General features: G+C 44.3%; 1 protein-coding gene across 9 annotated transcripts in view; it reads right to left on the bottom strand.

Annotated features, from left to right (window-relative positions):
- Positions 1 to 9,544, bottom strand: part of PAG1 (phosphoprotein membrane anchor with glycosphingolipid microdomains 1) — a 143,430-nt gene extending 133,886 nt beyond the window's left edge. For 3 of the 9 annotated variants that reach the window (XM_060128023.1, XM_060128020.1, XM_060128024.1), the window contains exon 1: positions 9,194 to 9,214. The gene's annotated coding sequence lies outside the window, so the exon portion shown is untranslated. Of the gene's footprint in view, positions 1 to 9,193 lie in introns of all 9 variants that reach the window. The other 6 variants (XM_060128026.1, XM_060128028.1, XM_060128030.1 and 3 more) reach the window with 6 other exon arrangements.
- Between the last annotated feature and the right edge of the window lie 347 nt (positions 9,545 to 9,891).

Below are 9,891 nucleotides of genomic sequence, written 5' to 3' on the forward strand. Positions count from 1 at the left end.
AGAATATCAGAAGCCAAAATACAAGTTGTAAAAATAAAATAAGCTCTTTCGATTTATCCTGCATCATTTTACACTGCGTAAGAAAAAGACAAATGCTTTAATACTTTGGCATTAAATAGGGAACATAATAGCTGCTTTGGCAAGATAAAGCAAGCTACATCGCTAATGTATTTGGAGAATTCAGGAATGATATTATAAAAGGAAAACCAATACTTTAAACTTAATCTGGCTGATTTATTTCACATACACGCACACATACATGTACACACAAAACGCTTCTCACCTACAACAGCCATTGCAACAACTGAGAAATAAATTTCCTTTGTATCACAGACAGCAAGTCTGACTACAATGATTTTACAGTCTAAAACGTTGAATCCCTTTATAACTTAGATGCTTTTTTAAAGCTTTTAAGATAATGAAAGAAAAAGATGTTCATCTGCGAAAAAAGCTTTCCCCCAGTCTGACTTAATCGCATACATTTGCATGAAGAACCTGTGGCCCACCAAATATAAAGACTGCGGCCAAAGCAGTTTCCACTATTAGTGTTTTGAGCAGACTAATTAAAAATCTCTTAAATATTCCACACCCTAATTTTTCTTTAGTAGCTATTCATGAAGACACAGGCAACATGATGGAGTGGCAAGAAGCCAGAATTTGAAATCAGAACGCCTTATTTGGGGTCCTAGGAGCTCTACCATTCACTAAGCTGTGTTATTTCCATGCAGTCATCCTAACCCTGCATCTCAGTTCCCTCATCTCTGCAATGGGAGTAATTCCACCTTTAGGTCAAAATTAAAGGATGAAACAAGTGAGGACTGAAATGCATGGTATTAACTAAAACACATGGTAATTATTTCCACCATCCCCCCAAATACTCCAGCTTGTCTATAACTTAATGATGCCTGTTTTTATAAGACAACTGAAAATTACAGGAAACTGTACTTGATATATCTCAAATAAACCAACGAGCCAAAAGGCTCATTAGTAACTCTAACAAGACTGGTTCACAGGTCCAAACCCTCCACAGATGCAGTGGCCATGATATAAGCTTTGCTTTTGTAAACTGTCAAATAATGTGTCATTATCACCGTCCCTTCCGGTGTGCTCATTCATGAATACAATGAGACATGCCTGTTATGGAGAACCAAGCACTTCATGTGCCAAGAAAGTGATTCTTTCATTCTTCCCACTTTCCCAAGTGGCCCTGTCCTGCTGTCAACGAAGGAGAAAAATGAAAGGAAAAGCAAAACAAGAAACGACAATGCTATCCTATAAGCAGCTTGAGGTTGAGGGTCATGCTTTATTCGTGATTTTATTGACTTCTTTCCTTTACCCCACTCCCCGTCCACATTCCACATAGTAGGTCTTCATGCTTATTGACTGGAACTAAAAGCTCTATGAGAAAGAGCCACTGTCATCTGTGTAGATGCAAGCGAGGAAACAGTCAGACCTGTCCCTTTGCTCTCTGCCTTTTCTTTCTATTTCATTCCTTTTGTCACACGGCTCCCGTTCCCTCTGGCTTCTGCCACTTTGTGTCCAAGCACTTGTCGAAAATTTCCCTCACTTAATCTTACCATCCCATCTCCCTTTCTTCTGCCTGCCACCTTGGCCTTTGTCATTTTTTCATTCTACGCACCCTCCCAGGCAGATCACAACCTCAACAACTTCAAATACACGGGAAGACTTGCAAACTTTTATCTCCAGCTCAGCCTCTGTCTTGAATTCCAGAACCGCAGCCTTGTGCAACTGTCAACTGAATCTCAAGCCCTGGGTGCCCCTCTTGTGCCTCGCATCACACGAATCCACCCCTGAATTCGTCACCTTCCCCCGCTGCATACTGCACCATTCTCTGTATTCACTATCATGACCAATGGCACATCTGTCCTTTCAATCACTCAAGCCAGAGCCCTGGGGAGTCATCCATCCCTAAACTCACCATCCCCTCCCTGCTTCTCCTCTCCTTCTCCGATCCCCCCACCTTGATCAGTCTGTTCAGACCTTAAAATCCACACTAGGATTCAGCAGCTTTTTTCCACAACTGCTTTTTTCCACACCACCATCCTCACATCCCAACCATTCTTTACAACACACCCAGAGTGATCCTTCTAAAAGAACGACCTGAGTTCATCTGAACCAAATATGGCCCACAAGACCCTTCCCGAACTGGCTCCAGCCTCTACTTTCCATTTCCAGCTTCACCTACTGCCCCTGATGAGTACCAGTCTTGGGGAAGTACCAGCTATTCCACAGATGTGCCACCCTCTTCAGCTCCTTCACTGTGTTCTCCCTGGTCCCTCTGCTCAGAATGATTTTTTGCCAACCCATTCCCACCCTCAGCTGCCTGGTCCCCTCCAACTCACCCTTCCAGACTCAGATCCTGCCCTGCTTAAGGGAAAGTCATCTCTTTGGAGTCAGGCACCCCCGAGAGAGCCCAGCATCTTTTAGGCACTGGTTCCAACTGCTGTTAAGCGTCTTTTCCCTCCCAAGACTGAGATTCTTGAGGAAAGTGAAAGGAATCCTCTTATGTCTGAGGTTTCATCATCCAACACTATGCCTGGTATATGGATATATATCTGGTGAATGCATAAATGAGTAAATATCACTCCAACTAAATTTGACTCAAACACTGCCAAGCTTCTAGTGATTGATTATGTGTGAATGAGAGGTTCAGAGCTCTCTTTACAAGGTGCCATGGAAAATATCACAAGGCCACTCCGGTTGCAATCCCCAAGTGCTGAATACAGAAGTTGTGGTGTTCTTGTGTGTAGCCACGTTACAGATTGGCTTTTTTATAGTTTAAGAAAATTTGTCTTGTGTGGTTTTATTGCCTCTGACCTACAGCATGAGCTGCTTCAACATTAAAGTTTCCCAGTAGCTTCAGCACGTTCAACCACGTGGGGGTGATGGAGGAAGGAGTTCGGGTGGAGGTGAAAGGCCACAGTGAGTGGAAGCAACATTAACAGCAATGACTGAGTCACAAATACAGCGAGACCTGAACCCCAAGGACCTATCTGAACACTCTTCATTCCTTACAGAACAAATTCACAGAAAGGCTTCCATATGCAACCTTGGGGCTCCCTGAAGACTGAAATGACAGATGCAGCAATGCTGACTAGTCACACCTTTCCGTACTTTCAGAAAATCAATTGAAATTGATTACTTACAAATGAATACGAGATATGATAGGCAGGGACTGGGTCCTGTGAAATTGAAGAGGAAAGTACAAGGCTGCTATTGATCAATTAAAACACTTTTTTTAGAAAAACCTGCCTACTCCATAAGGTTCATAGGGTTTCAAGTGCTCTGTAGTTTAAGTAAAGGCCCCCCAATCAGGCCAAATTTCCCTGTCCTCTGCCATAAAATCCACACTTAGAAAACTGAATTTTTCATAAATTTTTAATCACTCACAGGCTTGAAAATTATACAGTCCTATAAAACCAAGAAGGGGGAGTGGGTGAGACATTAACATGATATACCGAAATATTATAACAACGACAACAACAAAAATAATAACTCAAAACCCAAAGGATATGAAGAACTTTTTTTAATGGGTTTTTAAAATTGTTTTATTTTGGAAAAGTGTTTCTTACAAAAGGGCAGCTGCATAATACAGAGACCTCTACAACAAACGTTGGTTCCAGTGTGAAATCAGGAAAAAATAGAGGAGGTGGGGCTCAGGGAAATGGTTTTGAAAATATTACATGTTGGTTTTAAATTCTGCCCTTTCCCTCTGCATTTAGAGTGGAGTTAGACTAGGATGCAGACACAGAAGATGTGACACAACTTTCCTTTTCTGAGACAACACGCTTGCACTTCGCTTGTGAGACATACTTGTTCATTTACTTTTAAAACCATCAAGTTCATCGTGAACAACACGTGACACTGCTGTAGTCATACTCACTGCTGATTAAATCATTTTTGATTTAATTTTTTAGAAATCACCTAAGAAAATCTCAGGTTGCTACACTTCTCTCTTCGATGAGAATGACGCAAGTATGTGACATCAAACACAAAGTTTGCACGCCTCTCCACTGTGTCCCACGATCAGTGGAAGGCTTCATGCTTCCTATTTCACAATGCTAACATGGGGGTTTCTTTTCTGAGCTCATTGCATGAACTAAGCTTTAAGCTCTTCCTCAATAAAGATCTGGAAGACGGTGGGCACGGACCTTTCCACCATCCCTTTAGCTCTATCCTAGGGTCACTGTGGGGAGAACATGAGATAGTATAGGATTATTTTGAGACGCACAATAGAGGATATCTCTATGACACAGCTGAACCATAAGAAGGCCCCCACATTGGATGCAGTAGAATGCTGGGCCTCATCAGACTCCTGGCCTCCACTCTTCGCTCAAAAACACACTAGTGTTACCTTGGACAAGTGCTCTGACCTTTCTAGGCCTCAGTTTCCCCTTGTGCAATAAAGGATAACAAAGTAACCACACAAGGTCACTGATTAAAGTAAATATTGTATGTACAGTTCTTGGCATGGCAGCCAGCCCACGGTAAGGGCTCTGTGTTAGTTGTTCATTCCATCCAGTAAGGATGTGGCAGATAAATTATACTCGGAGCTGTCTTTCCCCACACCCAGCCCTCGCCCTCAAATTCAGCAACGTCCCAGCCTTGTGGGACTGTCTCTGCCATGTTGCACATGAGCAGTTGCTTGTAGAACCAAGACTTAGTATAACCTCCAACAAGTTTCTCCCGGATGTATGAGGCAAGAGCTCTAGAAATACAATCAGCCCCAGACTCCCCAAGCCCAAAGGGAAGATAATTCAAAACAGTAGAGGGGCTTCCCCGGTGGTGCAGTGGTTGAGAGTCCGCCTGCCGGTGCAGGGGACACGGGTTCGTGCCCCGGTCCGGGAAGATCCCACATGCCGCGGAGTGGCTGGGCCCGTGAGCCATGGCCGCTGAGCCTGCGCGTCCGGAGCCTGTGCTCCGCAACGGGAGAGGCCACAACAGTGAGAGGCCCGCGAACCGCAAAAAAAAAACAACAAAAAAACAGTAGAGATGACTGGGGAGACTAAATGGTCTTCATTCACTTTATCCATATTAAAATTAGCTTGCATTTCTTATATGTCTTCTGACAGCAAGGATAGCTAGATGTCAGAGGCAAGTTATTTGGCGATTTAGAGGTAAGCCAATAAATAGTTAACACAGACAAAAAAATAAAACTGAACTATGTAAATTCTAAAGAATGAGTTAAAAGTAAATTATGGACCCAGGTCGAGTCACAAAAGTGATTGAGGAAGATTTTTACTACAGAATGCCCCAGAGCAGAGGAGTATTTGAAATGTAAGTAAAAGCACTTGAAAGAGTAAAAAGGAATATTTGTACTCTGACAAGGAGAGCTAAAACTGCAGAAAGACTCAGTTGATGGCAAGGACTCTATCTGGCACCCTCCTGGAAGCTCACACCCAGAGACTTTTGATTTGATTTTTTTTTAATCGAGATGTAACTGACATATAACACTATTCATTTCAGGTGTACAACATAATGAATCAACCTTTGTATATATTGCAGAATGATCACCATGATGAGTAGTTAACATCTGTCACCTCACGTAGTTACAATTTTTTTTTCTAGTGATGAGAACTTTTAAGATCTACTCTCTTAGCAACTTTCAAATATGCAATCCAGTATTATTAACTATAATCAACATGTTGTACAGAGAGTTTTGACTTAAAAAAAAGCCCAATCTGTATTGAAGTACCTTACAGTGGTAGGATACCAGGTTTCTTTAAATATTAAATCAGTCTGTAAGCTGTGTGTGGCATATGTGCCCTTTACAGAAATTAGATTTTTTATATCTAGAAAGCAGAGTAAATATTTACCAAGGGCCAGAATACTATGTAGATCTGGATGATAATCTAAGAAAGCCACAGGAAAAAAGCCTTTCAATCGTTCCCAACTTTCGGAAGTCAAGTGAAAAGTTTGACAGACCGGACCAGACTTTTAACAAAGTAGAGTCCATGGGGGGTTGGTTCCAGGACCCGTGAGGATACCAGAATCAGTGGATGCTCAAGTTCCTCATACAAAATAGCATTCTATTTGCATAGAACCTTAAAGTACATTCTCCCACAGACTTTAAATCATCTCTAGACTACTTACAATACCTAATACAGTGTAAATGCCATGTAAACAGTAAATATGTAAATGCTACAATATGTAAATAGCTGCTGGAGCAAAGCAAATCAAATTTTGCTTTTTGGAACTTTCTGGAATTAAAAAATATATATTTTTTAAACCCGAGGTTAGTTGAATCCACAGATGTGGAACCCAAGGATATGGAAGGCGAACTGGACTGCTCACACAAGACCCCTAAAACTGCTTCCCACCACACTGGTATTAAGGCCCAGAGGAAGCATGCTTATTTAATATGAAATGTAAATTATTTCCATTTCTGAACATACAGTACACTATGTTGCAAAGTGCAGGGCCTCTCTGCCCCAGGGGTGCTCTCCAGCTGGGACTGAATTCATGCTCACAGATGATGCTGATTGTGGATCGATGGATGACCTGCTTGCGGTGGTTCACTAGGCTATGTGGGTCCTGCAGCTACATCCGCAGGCGGAAACAAACCCAGGAGTGCTGTCCTCCAGCCGGAACCGTGGGAAGGGTAACATACCATATTTTCTTTTTCTCGATTCTCTGAATATGTGAATAGGGAAGTGAAAAGCAATGGAATCCACTTCAAACCGAAGGAGAAAACTTCATTTCACCTGCTGGCATCTCTACCATGTGCTAATGTAGGCAAGCTTTTAAACAATAATTATAATAATAATAATAGCTCCCAGTCATGGAGAACTATCTTGTGAGTTAAGCACTTTGCATACTTTACTGCTTAAAGTAAATTTCCTCATCTGTAAATTAAAGATAATAACGCACCCATTTTATTATGTTATTATGAGGATTCAAGGAGAAGAGATAGAAAAAGCAGTTTGCAAATTGAGGCAGCAGGGCCAAAAAGGACAGGGTTTGAAAGAGACAGACATGGGTTAAAATCCTAACTGCGATTTCTACTGTTTGATCTTGTTGAGTTCCAGTTTCCTTTTCTCCAAAGTGGAGATGAAGCTACCCACCTTGGAGAGGAATTGAAAGAGACATTAGGTCAAACACCAGCTGGTGTCTGCATTACCAGGAGGTTCATACCCTCTCTCCTATTATACATGTGAACTGCTTCTGTTAACCTCCATCAGCAGCCATTCAATGTCCACAGAATCCAAAGATGCATTTCCTTTCCTAACAATAATTTTACTCAGTTTAATAAGCCAGACACTGGTTCAGTAGCTTTAAATCTATGAACTCACTTAATCCTCACCACAATCCAGAGAGATAGGTAACTGTTATCCCCATTTTACAGACAAAGACACTGAGGCACAGAGTTTAGGTAACTTGCCCAGATTCAAACAGATGGTACCCAAGTTGCCAGCATGGCTCCCTAGTCTGTCCTCCTAACCATGATGTGACAGTGCATCATGTTAGGAGGGGGTCAACCTGTTTGTGCTTCCATGCTCAGATGTAATCTCTTCTAGAGATGAGCAATGGCTGCTCTCACCAAGTACAAAGTGTTGACTATCTTTTCAACTTTTGAAATTACATTTTGTGTATTTTCTTAGAATTGCTTAAAAAAAACTATGATATGTTTTTAAATGAGGTGCCTATAACTAGTTCATCTTGTTCCATGTGCTAGAATGCTATAAATAAATGTGCTTCTTTTTCTAAAGAGTACCTAAATAAATCCTACATCAAAACACAACCCTGAGTTTTGGTTTAAACGTCTACTACAAGTCCACATTAAAAAAGATATATTAGGGCAGTCAATGTTATCTGTTTTATTAAACTAATGACTTCTATACCAAGAAATTGGAATATTCTCCTTATTTCTAATATTCACTGTTTTAACAGTCATAGCAGTACTGTATGGTATTTCAAAGTACTCCTTTTACAAATTTAATCAACTCAAATATTAAACATCAATGATGATAATCTATTGCTCTGCTTAAAAGGAATCTCTAGGGCACAGACGAGAGAAAGGTTAAAGAATTCTAGAATTCTATCCTTCAAAGTAGGGCAGGGCAGCTACCTATAAATCATGCTCTTTGTTTATTAAGATAATTAAGCCTATCAGTACACTTAACTTTCAGACTCAACAATTGTCTGGCATGAACCATTTCCACTTTTTCTAAAACAAAGGGGATGTGTTCAAAGGGGTCCTCTGCAAGCTCTCTGTACAATGCATGCTATTTTAAAACATGATTTATGTGTCTAATTCCTGGAGCTGCCTTGAAAAATATACTGGGGTTTTCCTTGCACATTCCCTATTAGGAGAAGACACTCCAATTTGAAGAGTGCACTCTGTTTCAGACTGCAGAGCGCTATATCATGTCAACATTTTCATTAAATACGTTCAAGCTAGACCTTAAACAAATGGAATGGAGAGCCACAGCTGCAGCCACTGCAGAGACAGTTATCCTGCCGGGAGGCTTACATAAGAGGTGGAGGACAGTAAGGGTGAAACCCAAGTGTCATCATCTGAACACTATTGCTTTGAGACTTGCTCACATTCTTAAAGTGTATGAAATCATACACGCTGAGCGGGTTTCTCATTTTATTTGCCTTATAGCACAGAACTCTAGGTTGACATATAAGTTGTCTTTCCCTGAAGGACTGGTCTCCAATTACAACTTCTGCCTAGGGGAAGAGAAAAGTGGGATGCGCGGGAAGCCTGGAGGCCTGAGAGGGAATGACTTAGCCCCCATCCCCAAAGATCTATCGCATCCAGGAATATTACTAGAGTCATTTCCTTGGGGACTTGCGATGGAGGTGACAGGACCCCCCTAACACCCCCCAGTTCCCCCCCCCGCGCGCGCGCGCGCGCACACACACACACACACACACACAGTCAAAGGGCTTGGAATGTGCAATCAGCAGCAGGCAAAATGCCCTCAGAGCACCTGTCCTCTCACAGCATTTCCGTCTGGCACGTTCAGCAGAGGCTGGAGCCAGTTCTCCCGGGACTGCTTCCTCTCCCCGCGTGCCCTGTCCGCGGCTTCGCACCCTCAACTCCCCAAGCTGGAGCCCTGCTAACAAGAGGTGCCATCCCCAGCTTCTCACGACGTGAAGATAACAAAAAAGAACCTCCCCTTCCCGTGGCGCCCTCCAACTTCAAAAACTACAGTCAACTTACTGGGACGCAGGCGACAGGGAGCCTTCGGGGGGGACCGCACTCCCGCTGCGCACAGAGCGCCGCGGCCCCGCACTGCCCGGGCGGCGGCGGGTGCGGGGCGAGGTGCTGCCGCTCTGCACCAGCCGCCTTGGCTCCGCGGTGACAAGCGCGGCGGCGGCGGCGACGACAGAGGTTGCACCCGGCCGCGCGGTCCCGAGCGCTGCAGCTGCCGCCCGCCCCGGAGTGCGGCGCTTCGAGCCTCTGGTGCGTGTCTCCGGCTCCGAGGGAATCGGGGCTCAACAAGGAAGGCGGCCAGGGAAAAGCCGAGGCGCTGTAGCGGGGAGAGCTGCCAGCCCGCTCCCAGGCGGTCGATCACATCGCAGGCGCGCCGACAAGCGAGCGGGAAGGCAGGCACGCGCCGCACTCGGCACTCGCCGCCGCGCCGCGGAGAATGACAACCGCCGAGGCAGTGCAGCCGTGCGGGGCGCGGGACGCGAGTGCGCATGAGCCCGGCCCTCTGCGGCACGTCACGGGGGAGGGCGGGGCGGGGAGGGGGCGAGGCGGGCGGGGCCGGGTCGGGGCGCGGGGCGGACTCGGGTGCGATGCCCCGCTCCTTCGTGGGAAGGTACCGGAAGTCTCCCGCCTGGGGTTCGGTGAACCTTAAGCTGTGTGGTTGAACTTGTTTGTCTCCAGAGTCCATTGTCTCTGAAAAAATCACT

Source organism: Lagenorhynchus albirostris, chromosome 17 (assembly GCF_949774975.1).
Source record: "Lagenorhynchus albirostris chromosome 17, mLagAlb1.1, whole genome shotgun sequence".
Taxonomy (NCBI): Eukaryota; Metazoa; Chordata; class Mammalia; order Artiodactyla; family Delphinidae; genus Lagenorhynchus; species Lagenorhynchus albirostris.